The sequence below is a fragment of the Orcinus orca genome, chromosome 1, assembly GCF_937001465.1.
Source record: "Orcinus orca chromosome 1, mOrcOrc1.1, whole genome shotgun sequence".
NCBI classification, from domain to species: domain Eukaryota; kingdom Metazoa; phylum Chordata; class Mammalia; order Artiodactyla; family Delphinidae; genus Orcinus; species Orcinus orca.
In genome coordinates this window covers 32,430,537-32,446,650 of record NC_064559.1, presented here as the reverse complement: position 1 = coordinate 32,446,650, position 16,114 = coordinate 32,430,537, and the positions used below count along the sequence as shown (strand labels likewise).

Genomic DNA, 16,114 nt, shown 5'->3' with positions numbered 1-16,114 from the left:
TGAGACTGGGGTGCGGGATTTGGGTACGCCCCCACGGGACGCACTCCTCGGTTCCAGCAGTGACACCTCGTCGCCACTGGCTCCGCGGGTTCGTTGACCCCAGAGGTACGTCCCCAGTGCCGAGTGTCCAAGGGGCGGAGCCATGTGTTCTGCTCTCGTGTTTCAGCAACAGTCACACGACGGCCCACATTAATCAGAATCCTCTGGATTTTCAGGTTTGATTTTAGGAAGCTCTGTATTTAGCCAAAATGTATGGAGCCCCATATGTTCATGCTGGATTCTGAGACACGGGAAAAAGGGCCACCGCGCTGCTCTCAGGAGCCCGTATCCTGGGCAACGGCGTGAGACGAGGTTCAGGTCGTGCTGAGGACACTCTGACTGGAGCTGACCTTGAAGGAGGAGTAGGGGTCACCTGAGGAATCGGGGCGTCCTGGGCGGAGGGAGCCCCGCAGGAGAAAGCAGGGAGGCGTGAGCTGCACGCAAGCTTGCAGGAGGCGACGTGAGGGCTGGGAGTTGGGTTTTACCCATCGAGGATGATGACGGGTGAGCTGGGCCCAGATGTGCGTGTTAGAAAGTTTTCTCTGGCAGAGACGTGCTTCCTGGTTAAAGGCGAGCGGCAGGGAGACGGGGGGGGGGGGGGGGGGGGGGGTGGTGGCGGTAATGGGATCCAGGTGAGGAGCGGTGAGGGCCTGGGCCTCTGGGGGTGTGCCTGCACTGGGGGCTGATTAGGAGAATAATGCCCCAGACCTGGTAGCGGGAGAGGGGAGGAGAAGGCCGGAGATGAGCCCCGAGCCCCGGACCAGGCGATTCCGAGAGCTGAGCCGGAAACGGAGGGGGAAGGTGGACGCGACGTGAGGGGTGGGGAAGAGCTTGGCTCTGGCCATCGGATGTGGGAGGGGGCTCGGGAGGGGACGTGGGAGGGGGCGCGGGAGGGGACGCGGGAGGCGGTGCGGGAGGGGTGCGGGAGGGGGCGCGGGGTCTTCACTGTTGGGGCATCTCGGGAGCGGGGCAAGGAGGGAAGGAGAAGGGGTGGCGGTGTCAGCCCCAGGAGGACAGGCCGAGGGGGGCAGGGTGCAGGAGGGCAGGAGACGGGTGCTGCGCCACAGCAAGGACGGGGTAACGGGCAGCTGAGGTGAGACGAGAACTACCACTTCGGAGGCCGCCAGGCCGCCGGCGCCAGGGATCGGGTTAGCGTGCAGATGGGCGGGGCGTGCGTGGGCGCGCGTGTGAATTCATGGATGGGATGCGCTTGAGCGCGTGCGCACGGAGGAGGTGGGGCCCGGGCCGGGCAGGAGAGAGCCTGGGGAGAGCGGGGAGCGGGCTGGGGGACGGTGCAGGTGGCGGCTCAGGAGACAGGGGCTCGGGCAGAGAGGACGCCGGAGATGGTGATGCCGTGACGAGGCGGGTCCGGGGAGCCTCAGAACGGAAGGAAAGAGGGGAGAAGGGGTGCAGACACGTCGGGAGGAACAGTCTCTGCCTCCCAGTCACGGACCCTAAATCCAGATTCACGCGGTCATAGAATCAGTCTTCACCGGCTACCATATTAAAAGAAATTTAGAAAATTAAAATAGCAGGGAAATATAACAAACATCCATTTTCACAGAATGAATGTTTCGTCAGTTTTTTTCCATATTTTAAAAACAACACAAATAATATACCCATGCTCTCTTCCTTCACAAGAATGTGCGGATGGACGGAAAGCATCCTGGGTAAGGCACAGTCCCCGCTGGAGCGTCCCCTCCGGTCCTGTCCCTGTGACCGCCCACGGAGCGTGGCGGGCTGGCCTTGGTATCAGTTACAGCAGAGGACCTGCTAATACTGGGGAGATGCCAGGTAACAAACCGCCCTGATTCCGTGGCTCTGGCGACAGCAGTGACTGCCTTGCTGAGACTCTGACTCCTGCGCGGGGACGGGACGGCCCAGAGGGTCCACTTCGCACGGCTTCATCACGTGTGGCGAGTTGGCGCTGCCGTCCGCTGGAGGTGGGTGACCTCCGTCCCTCTCCGGGCGATGGTGGCTGGGTTCCGAGGGCAGGTGTACCGGGAGACCAAGGTGGAAACGCACTTCGTTATCTAACCGTCGCCGTGTAGCGTCACTTCCGCGTGATCTGTCGGTCACAAATCCACCCTGTTTCGAGGGGAGGACAGAGGCTTCTCTCAGTGTGGAAGTCACGTGGAAAGAGGAGGTTGATGGGAGACGGGCTGCCGGCTGTGTGTCCACAGTCTTTACCCAAATAGCGTTTTGTAGTCCGTGTTCTTCTTCTACTTATTCTCCTGCTTAGCATCTCGTCATGGGGTTCAGAACTGAGCTGACTCCTTTATGCCTGTCAAGTCTAGTTCAGGTCCAGGCAGCCAGGAAGAGCGATTAGCAGCAAATCCATGAATTTGCCTTCAGCTTAGCCTTTTATCATTAAGGCCAAATGTGAGACTAGTGAAAAGCTTTTTTTTTTTTAACAATTTTTAAAATTTTATTTATTTATTTTTGGCTGCGTTGGGTCTTCATTGCTGCGCGCGGGCTTTCTCTAGTTGTGGCGAGCGGGGGCTGCTCTTCGTTGCGGTGCAAGGGCTTCTCATCGCGGTGGCTTCTCTAGTTGCAGAGCACTGGCTCTAGGCGCGCGGGCTTCAGGAGTTGTGGCACGTGGGCTTCAGGAGTTGTGGCTCGCGGGCTCTAGAGCGCAGGCTCAGTAGCTGTGGCGCACGGGCTTAGTTGCTCCGCGGCATGTGGGATCTTCCCGGACCAGGGCTCGAACCCGCGTCCCCTGCATTGGCAGGCGGATTCTTAGCCACTGCGCCACCAGGGAAGCCCAAAGCTTCTGTTTTGATGAGAGCTGTTATATCCCAAAAGCTGAGCCTGGTTGTCTGGTATGAAACGCAAGATTCATGCCACTTGTTTAAAGCATTAGTCTCAGTAAGAAAAGGCCGAGAGAAACGTAATCAGTCGATATGAGTTGAGGGAGGGTCTGTGTGCCAGGACTTGGAAGGTGGACAAGAAATATAAGGCAGGTTCTCGCCCTGGAGAAACCAGCAACCCGTCGGGAGAGACACACCACCATGGGGGTGGCGAGAGCTTGTCAGCTGAGTGGCGCTCAGAGCGGGTGGGCCAGGTGGGCTTCGGGAGGGATGTTCTGGGCCCCCCGGGCCACAGGGTTCTCATCCGGCCTCCCTCCAGTCCCCAGAACCTCGAAGTGCGTATCGGGTGCAGGGCGTGGGACTTGAGTGGACTCTGCATGGGGGGAGGGGGAGGGGCCCCGGCTGGGTCACGGCTGGAGCAGGGCGGGTCGCCTGTCTGGCTGCAGGGGTGGGAGGGGCAGAGGCCCCTGAGGGACTGGTTCTTGGGGTTGTTCAGGGTCTGGTTTCCCATCTGAAGGAGGCTGAGGCACTGCCCAGCACGGCCCGTGACGGGGTGGGACTGCAGAGTGTCTAGACAGGGCGAGAGTGACCCCTGCTGAAGCCAGGCCCGGTGACAGGCGGCCCGAACCTCAGCCTAGTAGCCCTCACCCGGCCCTGTCGGTGCCCTTCGGCTGTGTCAGCCCGGCCGGCTGGACTGCGCAGAGGCCAGAGAGGAATCCTGGGGGTGAGAACATGTTTCATCAGGACCACAGTCCTCCTGCTTGGCGCTCAGACCCCAGCGAGTGGACGCGCACACGTGAGGGTCAGGCAGTGCCCAGTGTCCTTCTGCGCCCGCTGTGCCCGCAGCCCAGGAGCCCCTGTGCAACCACGTCCCCGGGCCGGCATCCAGAGCCTCGCGTGATTTCACGTCCGGTCGTGTCCATGTCCGTGAGCTCAGTGGGAGCTGGGCCTGCCGCAAGTCCCCACCGTCGGCTGGAGCGTCTGGTGGGTGCTCCGGAGGGTCTGTTGAATGAATGACTGAACTGAAATGTGTGGCAACACGGCTCATTCTCATTCACATGCCCCACAAGCACGGCGTTCACTGCCTCTTACTTTCCCCAACGTGTGTTGTGTGGTCTCACGTACAGCGTCCCGGGGGTTGGCGATAAACAGGCAGCAGCTCTCTGTGCAGCCCGCATCCGTGGGAGACGGGACAGTCAGGAGAACCTCGGACGGGCTGAGTGTGCCGAAGAAAGCGAGACGGGCAGGGACGGGGCTCCAAGCTGAAGGCCAGGCCCCCGAATCCCTGCGCTGACCCCCGACCTACACCGGGCCTCTGCGGGTGGTGAGGCCCTGGGGGTTGGGCCCCGTGCTGGGGTCAGTGACTTTATGAGAAGGGAGCCCTGGAGCCCCCCGCCCCATCCTCACGTAAGGATACTCAGGAGACGCCGGCTGTGAACCAGGACGCGGGTCCTCACCAGACGCAGAATCTGCCGGGGCCTTGACCTTGGACATCCAGCCTCCAGCCTGTGAGAAATCAGTGCTGTTGACTAGCCGCCGTCTGCGGTGTCTTGTTACAGCAGCCGGGGAGACTGAGACCCGGGGTGGTCACAGGGCCTCAGGGGGCCCTGAGAGTGACAGGTGGTGCCGTGGGACCAGAGCAGCACGTGCAGGGCAGCGCGACGGGGCCGAGCTCAGCTTGGAGGGCAGGGCTGGACCGTGGAAGGCCTTCGAGGTGGGATTTGGGAAATGCGATTTCAGACTAGGAGCTCTGGGAGAGGTTTGGACAGAGGCAGGATGATCTGGTCCACGGTGGGTCGTACGGCCGCCAGGTGCACAGGTAAGGACTTGCGCAGTGGTGGCGGCACGTGCACTCAGCCTGCAAGCTCGGCCCCTGTATTTACACAGAATACAGATAACACGGTCCATGGACTTCTGCGTCCTTCCACACAGGTGTCCCTATGCTCGGCAGGCCAGCTGACACCGGGCCCGTGCGTAATTAAATCCACCTGGGTGCCCGCACGCCGGCCCACCCCCTCGGGACGGCAGAGCATCGTCGTGGCCGCGTGAACATGTCCCCACGTCACCCCACCCTGAGCCGCCGCCCGGCACCTGAGCCGCCCATCCAGGCTTCTAACGGCAAACGTGCTCGGAGCTCGAGGAGGAGCTGTCCTCTCTGTTGGGCCTGAATGTGCTGAATAAACCTCCCCGCCTCGAATAAATCTTGTACGGATGTAGAAAATGCATTACCGGCTGAGAGACTAGAGGTGGCTGGAGACGGTGGTGGGAACAGAGCAGTAAATCTTCGAGGGGCGGCCGGCATCTGGGCTCTCTGCTCACCCAAGAGTGGGGCAGGGGCCAGGCGTGTGGCGACACTGCTCCCTTGAGGTCACCCCAGGGTGGACGGCTGGAGCCGACGTGTCCCAGCGTGAGGGTAGGTCTTCTTGACACAGAAACAGCCACGTCATTTGATGCTAGTCGAGTCCAGACTCACTGCAGACTGCTCTTGGAGTATGTGGACAAGATGATCTGGTGTTTGGTTTTTTTGGGCCTCATTTAGGCACAGATTACTGATTCTTTCCTGGAAGGTAACTGAGGTTTCAGGCCCATGATTTTGTATGATCGTTTGGGCCGTCATCACCCGCTTTTCTTTTAAATTTAATTTATTTATTTGTTTTTGGCTGCATTGAGTCTTCGTTGCTGCGTGAGGGCTTTCTCTAGTTGCGACGAGTGGGGGCTACTCTTCGTTGCGGTGCACGGGCTTCTCATCGCGGTGGCTTCTCTTGTTGCAGAGCACGGGCTCTAGGCATGCGGGCTTCAGGAGTTGTGGCTCGTGGGCTCTAGAGCGCAGGCTCAGTAGTTGTGGCTCATGGGCTTAGTTGCTCCGCGGCATGTGGGATCTTCCTGGACCAGGGCTCGAACCCATGTCCCCTGAATTGGCAGGCAGATTCTTAACCACTGTGCCACCAGGGACATCCCCAACACCCGCTTTTTAACTTATGCGTTCCAGCCCTGAAGCTGTTGGTCCACACAGGCCTGTCCTGGAGGCTGTCCTGCTCTCTGTCCTCCGTCAGTTTCTAAGCCAGCCTGAGAAGCACCTTCCCCCTTTCCAGAGGTTTGTTACAATGATCAGGGACCCAGGCCCACCACCTGCCGTTGGGGGACCCTTACGTTTGTTTCTGGCCCCAGGTTTTCTTTGCTCTTTTTAACTCTGCCCACCCCACCCACAGGCCTGGGTGTCCAGCAGGGACAGGGTCTCGTCAGCTCTGTCCCAGCAGCTCCTGGACATCAGGAGGCACCTGCCTCTCTCCCACTCTGCGCCTGGTCTTTCGGTCTCTGTTTTTAGAACTCTCTTCTTTGTTTTCTCTCTGATATGTCTAGATGCACATTTATTTTGTTTTTTCTACTTGGGATTTGCTGGGGTTCTTGAATCTGTGCGCTGATGTCTTTTCTCAGCCCTGAGCATCTTTTTCGACCTTTCTGCCCCGTCATCTGTCTTTCCTCGCTCTAACTCCAGTGACGTCTACGTCTTCTTCACAGTCTTTTACCCTTCCTAGGGCGTTTGCGAGTTTTCGCCGCTGTGCGCCACGCCTTCTTCTGAGCTGTCTCCCAGTTCATTAGTTTCCTCCTGAGCTGCGTCAGACCTGCAGTGAGCTCTGTCCACCGGGTTTTATTGTATTTAGCAGTTACAGGCTTCGTATTTAGGGTCGGCACCTGCGAATCCTGACCCCCTGGCGCCCCTGTGGCTCTCCTGTCATCTGTCCTTCCTGACAGCCTGCACTCAAAGCTTCTGTTTCCTTTTGCACCTCATCTTCAGTTTTTTGCTGAGCATCGAGTGTGACAAATCGTTTGCTCTCTTCCCCCAGAGAGGATTTTTGTTTGCTTCGGCAGGTGCTGGGGGCATTCCTCAAGCAGGCACCTTAATTCAAGTTCAAGGCTTGGGTTTCCATCACCAGAGGGTGAAAGGTCAGAGCAGAGGTCCGTCTGGTCCATTCTGAAATGCACATCCGTGATGAGGCGTTTTTATCAAAGTCCCTGCCGGGTGGGCCCCACCCCAGGGAGGCTGCTCAGCTGATTTTCCTGCCAGACGGTGGACGGACGCTCTCAGGACAGAAGTGCCTTTACCTCTGGACTCCCAATGCCAGATTTCAGCCCAGTGTCTCCTTCTTACCTTGTTGCATCTTGGATACTTTTAAGATGATGGTTGTGTTACATCACACTTCTCCTAGCTGCCTTCGAGGAGGGTTGATCTTAGCTGCCTAGTTTCCCTTTACTGAGAGGGGGTCCCTCTGTTTTGTCCTGCACACACACGGCTGCCTTGGCCCGAGGCACACCCGGGCTGGCATCTGGAGCTGGGGGTTTGTTGCAGACGCTGCTCTTCAGCTCGGAGCTTCTGGTCCTTGTTCTCCCCGAAAGCTCTTTCAGGTTTTCTTCAAGAGTCGGAGGAAGACCACGCTGCGCTCGCTCCGGCTGAGGGCTGGCCCGGCCGTGGAAGCCGCGGGGAAGTGAGGGGGCAGCACCCCTGGGCTGTGCTGCACTGGCTGCTTCTCTAGACCAGCCAGTGGCCCGTGGGTATGACCGGTCACTAGTCCTGACTGGACCCGCCTCGGCCAGCACTGCCCACGCGAGCAGATGGTGGGGAGGCCTCGGTGTGGCGCGTATGGACCCAGGCGGGGAGCAAGGGCGTGTGTGGACCAGCCTGTTGCACCAGTGGCTGCGTGACCTGTTCAGGGCCTGTGTTGAGCAAAGATGAGGGAGCTGGACAAACCGTGATGAATTTCAATGCAGAGCCGTGACCCAGGGCTGCCGGCTGTGCCCCCCTTCACCCTGCTTCCTTGACAGCTGCGTCCAAATCGGAGACGCCAGGGGGTTAAGGCACCAGCACATCCCACCCACACTGTTCAAGGCAGACGAGGCCGTTTGGCCGGTAGAAATGCTCCCGGCTCGAGAGTGCAGTAATTAGTCCTGGCAGGAACTTCATTGATCTCCATTTAGTGGCTGGTGCAGTTGCCCCCACCCCCCGCCTGACCCCTTCCTTCTACTCGGAAATGGCTGGGGAAGAATGTCCTTCCTGAGATGGCAGCTGGGGACTTGGGGAGTCTGCGCGTCTTCAGCTACGGGGGTCTCAGGAACCTAACCCCAGCGTCAGCCAGAAGCTCCCTGGTGTCAAAGGAAACTTGGCCAAAGAGCTTTTCTGTTCCCTGCAACCCGCCCGCCTGGGTCTGGGGGTAACGGCGCCCCTGGGCCCCCTCTGTCTGCCCGCAGAGCCCCAAGGTGGGGTCGTGCAGGGGACGTGCCAAGCTGCAGGGGCTGCGTTCTAAGCCCAGGCTCACATGGAGCCCTGAAAGCCCTGGCTGTGACCCCGGCTCCCGGTGCCAGGCTGGTCCCTGGGCCTCCGTCCTCCTGGGCTGCTCGGCTGTGGGCCCCTCCCTGAGCCCGCGCGCTGCATTCCCTGGAGCTCCTCCCACAGCTGCGGGGAAGTGTCACCAGGCCACAGCGGGGCTCCCGGTGACGCACAGAGCCACGCCCGTGAGACACCCGGTCCTGGGGGGCTCCACGGGGGGACTGTGCCGTCCTTCGACCTTCCCCCAGGTCAGGGGCACCTCTGAACCCTGTGACCCTTACAGTGACTCCACCTGTGACGTCTGTGTCGCCTCCACTCCCAGCCGATGGAGCACAGACCAGACAGAGGTTCGGTACGACCCAGGTGCCGTTTCTGCACTTGTGTGAGACGCGCCATGAACTTTAGAAACACTTTCACAGGTACGATTACCTGTTTACCCCACACACCACATCTGAGAGTTTTAGACCACGTTAGGAAGAAGATTTAAAGCGCGTGCGAGGAGTTTCAGCCACAGTTCCTGTGCGTGTCTGAGTGTGCCGTGCACGTATGAGTCAGGAGGCGTGTGCGTGGCGTTTGCTTACACGTGTCCGTGGGTATGACTGCACTGTTGCTGGACCCTCAGGGCACTGCGTCCCGGAGGGCCCGAGACCCTGGCCTCTGTTCTGCTCCCGCTGAGCTGTCCACCCCGTTCGTGGTGTCGGGGCCCTGACAGCGAGGGGAGGGCCCTGCTCTGCGCTCAGGTCATTACCTCATGGGGCTTCTTGGGAAACCAGAATACACTAAAGTGTCAGTGCCTCTCTCGGGCCAGACCCGACATTCACACACACACACACACACACACACACACACACACGCTGTGCTGGTTGCCTGCTGCCCTGAGACCCACTCCCCACCTGCCCTCTTCTCGGCCTTGAAGGCGGGGAACTACATCTCCCAGGCTCCTTTGCCAACTGGAACCTGGGCATGTTCAGCTCTAAGGTAGGCGCTGGCAAGGCTGGAGGCTGAGGCTGGAGGCTGAGGCTGGAGGGCGGGGGGAGGCCCCTCTCCCTTTGCTCAGGAGGCCGCTCCGGCAGCCACCTGGGTGTCCTCTGTGGCTCTAGTTCCTAACAGGTGGTCCAGACTCTGGCCCTCATCGTCCCCTCCCCGCCCCCTGCCCCTGCAGCCATCCCTCTGCCAGCTGGAGAAGCTGTGCTTTCCTACTAGCGCCTCCCTCTGGGGGAGAGTTTCCCTGCTTGGCTCCTGCCCCCACACTGTCCCTCCTCTTGGTATTAAGCGTGAGACATAAAGTAGACGCAGGTTCCCAGGGAGGCCTGAGCCATCGGGCTGCTCCGCGGGCGTCAGTCTGCCCCAGTTTCCTGGATGGGAAGTTCTCTGGGTGAAGAGAATTTTACCATTTCCCCTAGCAGCTTGGATTAGATTCTGCTGAAACAGCCAGTGAAGCTGTCAGATCCCTGGGGAAATTTAAGTTAAATGAATTGTTTGGCATCGTAAGGACCAGGGACCAGATAACCTTTTTTTCCTGTTGAGAGCTGCTGACAAAACTGACTTATTTTAGTGAGCTCTTTGAAGAAACACATTGGTGTCCCATTTATCTGCTTCTTAAATTAGGAATTGTGACCACGAAATTCTACTGAATAAGCACAGCGAGTAATAAAAATATAAATGTTGGACTGATGACCAATTAATGTGGAAAAACAGAACAAGGGATGGTGTGATGGGTGTGAAGACAGACGGGAAGGGAGATAGAGCAAAGGGGGTGGGGGGAGCGTGCTTGGAGGCCGTAATGAGCGGAAAGGAGAGAAATGAAGGAAGACGTGACGTGTGATGTTGTCAGGCCCCTGCTGTGACCAGTCAAGACGCCCCATCTGGACACCTTTGGGGACGTTTCACTCTCTGGCTGTGGTTGCGGACTCCACCTGAAGGCCTGTGATATGGGTCCCCAAACAATTCCACCGGCCCGAGGCAGAGCAGGCTCTCCCTACGCAGCGCAGCCTGGGGAGTGCTGGTCTCCAGTTCACTGAGGGCAGGATGGGCTCTGGGGCCCAGGAGAGCCTGGCTGGATTGTAGCTCCCACCCCCGCAGAAGGCGGGCTCTCCCTGGCCTGTGGGTTTCTGCTGCTGCCCGGTGCTAGCCATTCATCCAGCGCCCGGCCTGAGAACATTTCTAAAACCCCATCACTGCCCTACCACCCTGTGAGCCAGCGCTGCTGCTGGGCAAGTTGCGTCCACTCCTAAACACTGATTAAATGCTTGTTCTGTGCCAGGCCCTGGGGGTAGGAAGAGGACTAGTGTCAGTCCTGCAGCTCAGGGGCTCCCAGTCTGGGTGGGGGATGCATTCAAGGACAGAGGTAAGTGAGGAGCCCGGAGCCGGGAAGTGTGAGGGGGAGTGGGCACAGCAGGGGACGCACCCACCCACACAAGTGTCTCTGAACTGCGTCCGAAAAGTTACATCCCACCCAGGGAAGCAGAAGAAGGAGACGGCAGGTGCAAAGGCCTAGAGGTGAAAGAGAGCCTGCGTCTAGGATTTACAAGATGTTGAGGAAGCCGCAGTGTAGAGGGCACACAGCTGTGGCTGGGCCGGTGGTGCTGGGAAGGAGAGTTGGGGTGAACATGACATGAGTGGGTCATGGCAGAAATCTAACCTGCAGCCAATGGAGCCTCGAGATCCAACCATCAGTTTATAAGAACTATGCGACAGGGACTTCCCCGGTGGTACAGTGGTTAAGAATCCGCCTGCCAGTGCAGGGGACACGGGTTGGAGCCCTAGTCCGGGAAGATCCCACATGCCATGGAGCAACTAAGCCGCTGTGCCAGAACTACTGAGCCTGTGCTCTAGAGCCCGCGAGCCACAACTACTGAGCCCGTGTGCCACAACTACTGAAGCCCACGTGCCTAGAGCCCGTGCTCTGCAACAAGAGAAGCCACCATGATGAGAAGCCCGCACACCGGGCTTCTCACATGATGAGAAGCCGCACAACGAAGAGTAGCCCCCGCTCTCTGCAACTAGGGAAAGCCTGTGTGTAGCAATGAAGACCCAATGCAGCCAAAAAACTAAATAAAATTATAAAAAGAGCTATATGACAAAGCTACGGTAATCAAAACGTTATGGCACAGGCATAAAAACAGACACACAGATCAATGGAGCAGAATAGAGCCCAGATATAAATCCACATGTATGTGGTCAATTAGTTTACAACAAAGGAGCCAAGAGTATACAAAGGGGGGAGGACAGTCTCTTCAATAAATGGTGTTGGGAAAACTGAACCCTTATCTTACACCATATACTGAAGTCAACTCAAAATAGACTTGAACATAAGACCTGAAACCTAGAAGAAAATATAGGAGTTAGAAAAAAAGGGCAAAATTTGAGACAATCAGGGAAGTTTGAATGTGGATTGGGTGTTAATACTATTAAAGAACCTTACTGTGCTAGGTGTGATAATGGCCAGATAGTCATAAAAAGATATATATATTTTTTTAATTTTTTAATTTTATATTGGAGTGTAGTTGATTAACAGTGTTGTGTTAGTTTCAGGTGTGCAACAAAGTGATTCAGTTATACATATACATGTATCTATTCTTTTTCAAAGTCTTTTCCCATTTAGGTTATTACAGGATATTGAGCAGAGTTCCCTGTGCTATACAGTAGGTCCTTGTTGGTTATCTGTTTTAAAGATAACAGTGTGTACGTGTCAATCCCAAACTCCCAGTCTATCCCTCCACCCCACCCTTCCCCCCGGTAACCATAAGTTCGTTGAGAGAGATATTTTTTAAAAAGGCCTTTTAGTTATACTGAAGTATTTATGGGAAAAAATAACATGATATCTGGACTCACTTTAAAATACTCCAGGAAAAAAAAAAACAAAGAAAAACAAAGCATGAGGGATCTAGGCAAACAAGATTGGAAAATGTTCATAAATGTTGGAGCTGGGGGCCAAGCACAGGAGGCCGTTCTTTTTGCTTCTGCATGAGTTTGATGATGTCTGTAATAAAATGTCTTTGTGAGACGTTGCCTGAGTTTTGAAGCAGAGCAGACAGAAGCCCGAGGTGCCGTGATGGGCTCTGGGAATCCTGAAGGAGGAGCCCGTTTGGAGGCAAAGCTGGGGCGCTCGATGGGGAGAATTGTTCTTCTTGCCAAGGGTGATGCCCCTTGTCCTGGAGCAGAAGGATGCCTGAGTTCTGTCTCTCGGTGACCGTGAAGGGTACCCCCCATGCTGGGCTGGGACCTCGACCCCATCCCTTGCCCCACATCCCATATCCTCAGTCTCAGGAAGGAAAACTTCAGGGCATAGGACCTGAGATGATGCTGAGGAGGGTGGCGCAGGAGCCTGGTTCTGTAGAAGGAAGGAAAGTGTTCACTGCACTCTCACCGCAGGCAGGCGCTCCCGTGCATAGGGGGATTTAATTTTCATAATAACCCTGGAAGTATTTCCATTTCCACTAGGGCAAAACCCAAGACAGCCAGAGATAAGCCGAGAGAGGTTAAGCAACTCGCGCAGGTCCACACAGTGACTCGGGTGGAGGACAGGCTCTCCGGGGACTCGGAGCCTCTGCTGCTGCCCCTTCTCTGGGAAGGAACGAGCCACGTGTCCCTCCACCCCATCACACAGACCTGCTGACCCTGTGCACTTATGTGGACCGTCTGTGTACCTTCTGTTTACTCCTCCAACCTTATTAAATGGCTGTTACTGACCCTCTCATAGATGACGATCTGGGGCTCAGAGTGGTGACCTGACTTGCCGCGTCTCCTCAGATGGGCAGTGGCTGAGACAACGGTCGAAACAAGCGGCGTGTGATGCCCAAGCTGCGTCTGTCATCTCTGTGCACAGTGTCTCCAGTGACCTGGCACCTGCCCAGAGAAGCTGGGGGCACCACTGGTCCATGTCCTGGGGCAGCCTGGCTGTCCTGTCCCTGAGTGGGTGAAGGGCAGCCCTTGGCCCTGACGCGCCCTTGAAGGGCTGCTCTGAACATCGCTGCTAACCTGAGGGTGTGAACTTTCTGGCCCCTTGCGTGCAGAGCTCTGCCCGAGGCAGGCCCAGGTCCACAGAGGGGGTCAGGAAGCCTTAGGGAGCAGCGAGGCCTCGGAGGCAGGAGGAAGACACCGGAACCTGAGGATCTGGGCCTGGTCCCAAATCTGCCGCCAGCCTTTTGCCACTCCCTGTGCCTGGGTGCCCTTCCCATGCCATGTGCTGGTGTGATTCCCGTTCTCCCTAAGCCTTCGCCCGGAGCCCTGGCCCCTCTCCGTCCTCAGTGCACTTCCTGTGCTGTACCTGCTCTCCCTAAGCCTTCGCCCGGAGCCCTGGCCCGTCTCTGTCCTCAGTGCACTTCCTGTGCTGTATTTTGGCAGTTGCGCTGACCACGTCTTGGTCATCCTCGTGTGTCCGATGCCCAGCACGGCCTCGGTACCTGATAGACTCTCAAGGTGTTGGGCGAATGAATGAATGAGGGGTGAATGGAGGAAATGGACTAGATTGTGACCCACCCAGAGCAAATCAGGCCCCGCTCGGAGCCTGTCGCCCTTCTGCAGGATGAGGGGGTTGGGTGCTTTCTGAGCTCCACGGCGTGGGTGGGGGAGTGGCCTGCGCCTGCAGCCTGTTCTGGGAGCAGAGGCTGGATGCGGGGTGACAGGAAGAATTGAGCCCATGGCCGAGCCCCCCTGCCTGGCGGATCCCGGGAGCGCCCGTGTTTGGGGGAATTGGCCCGTCCTCACACGTAATTATAAGGCACAGAATTATGTAAAGGGACAGGGCAGGGCTGGATCGGAGGAAAAAGTACTTTGTACCTGGCAGTGACGGTGAGTGCGCTGGGGAGGGCCATCCCCCTCTCCAGACAGCTTCTCCTCCTGGCAAGCAGGGGCAGCCCAGGGGGCCCATTCTTGCCGCCTCCTGGGCGGGGTGGGGGGCAGTCAGCCTGAGCCTGCCCTTGGGTTTGGAGCTGAGGGTCCCCGAGGGCATGTGGCTTCTAAGGCCTTTTTCTGACAAGGCATGTGTCAACCTTGGCCCCTAGTGTCGTGACTTGTAGAGAGTAGGCTCGCAGAAGTGTTGAATGAACGAGTGAATGAGTGACCAAATGAATGAGTGAATGAATGAATGATTGAGTGAATGAGTGAATGAATGAATGATTGAGTGAATGAGTGAGCAAATGAATGAGGAGAATGAATGAGTCCACGTGTCAGTGAATAAAGAATTACGTGGGCCATGAGGGTGAGGGGTATTTTTGGCCCACGGTCTGACCCCCAGCCCTAGAAAAAGTCTGGAGCCGGGGGGCGGGGGGGCTCGTGAGTCCCTGACTCGAGGAACGTGGGTGCAAAGGGATGGGACGCAGCAGGAAGAACAAAGCGCTGGGGACTCTCTGCGGAGAGGAGCCAGACTGCGGTGGGCCGGGGACAGGGCCAGGGCTTGGACGTGGTGAGGACCTGGGCTCGCGCCCGCACGCTCCCACACCCGCGGGCTTGGGACCATCTTGTCCTCTGCTTCTCAAAATGTCATAATCCCCCGGTGCCTGAACTCAACCTACTGAATGGGAATCTCTGGGGCCGGGCCTGGGGATCTGCATTCACGGAGCTTCCAGGAGAGTTTAATGCACATGAAAACCTGGCAGGCGTTTGCCTGAGCTGCTGAGGTGGGGCGTCCAGGGGTATCTGCAGTAAACAGGAGGCATGACTTGCTGAGGGCACAGGTGCACTAGGCCTTTTACCCCTCCCAGCAGCCCGTGACTGTGGCTGATTCCATCCCCTAACAGGTGGGGAAACCGGGGCTCTGGGGTCAGTGAACTTGCCCTGGGACCCACGGTCAGAAGGCAGAGGAGGGGGGAACCACAGTCCAGGCTCATCAGCATTACTCTGCCTACGGGGTTCCCTCTGACTCCCGGTGGGTGTCCCCCCGACGGCTGGCCCAACCCCCTTCCTGTCCCGAGCTCGGGGCAGAGAGCTGTCTCTTTCGTCCACAGCCTGTGCCCTGGTGGAAACACCTTGCAGAGGGCAGTGTCTCCCAGGCAGAGAGCTGGCTTGTTTTCATTTAAAGACCTACTGCCCCTCAGGGCCTAGAGGCACCTCCTGCCAGGCCCTGGGAGGCTGGTGGCAGCAGGGAGAGGCTCTGACCTCCTAGCCCGGAGCTTTGCGTCACCGGCTGTCACCTGGGTGGCAGATGGCAGACTGGCAGTGCCTCTCCCTGGGCTGTGCCCAGATTGGCCTGGCTGCCCCCGAGCTAGAGCCATCTGTGCCTGAGAGACCTGCCGTCAGAGGAGAAGGGCAGACGGGACCTTGCAGCCCCTCCCGGTCGTGGGGAGAGAGCTCAGGGCACTGAGAGCTTTACCTGCCCCCCGGGGGGTGCCACTCACCCAGCCATGGGCAGCGGCCGGAACCACAGTTCTTCCCCCGGCCCTTTCCTTCTGCTGCTCTCCGTCTCCCTGGGGCCGCTGGGGAGAAGGCAGGGTCTTCCCGTTCCACTGGCCCGGGTTTGGGTTTGTTTCCGTAGGTGACTGAACCCATCACCTTTTTAATTGGGAAGGCAGAGCTGGATCGAAAAGTTCCCTTAAAATGAAACCCAAGAACAGGAGGAGAACAGAGAGGCAGAGTGTGTGCAGAAAGTGTGTCATGTAGTGGGCAAGGGGAGGCGTCCCTTCCCCCCAGAGAACCTTGCAGCAGATTTGCTATTTGATACAACAAAGGGGGACGTTGTCACCCCCCCCAAAAAAAAGCTCATTCAGAGCGAGAGAAGGAGGGTGGGGTGGTGGGAGGGGGTCGAGCCCCCTGGATCTGAGGCGTCTCTGCATGTGTGATGGAGCCCAAGCCAGAGGCCTGGGGTCGGCGCTAAGAGGTGCTGCAGTCCGTGATCCCTGAGGTTCGGTCGGCGCTAAGAGGTGCTGCAGTCCGTGATCCCTGAGGTTCCCCTGGCTGCGCCCCAGGCCCCTCCTACTTCTTCCACAGAGCCCAGGGCAGAGCT

At 57.9% G+C, this 16,114-nt stretch overlaps 1 protein-coding gene across 2 annotated transcripts in view; it reads left to right on the top strand.

Annotated features, from left to right (window-relative positions):
- The window catches only part of SYT2 (synaptotagmin 2), an 84,876-nt gene that overhangs the window by 20,258 nt on the left and 48,504 nt on the right, over positions 1–16,114 (top strand). Inside the window, exon 1 of one of the 2 annotated variants that reach the window (XM_033415994.2) lies at positions 13,776–13,965. The exons of the other annotated variant lie outside the window; for it this stretch is intronic. The gene's annotated coding sequence lies outside the window, so the exon portion shown is untranslated. Of the gene's footprint in view, positions 1–13,775; positions 13,966–16,114 lie in introns of those variants that run through there. 2 annotated transcript variants of the gene reach the window in all.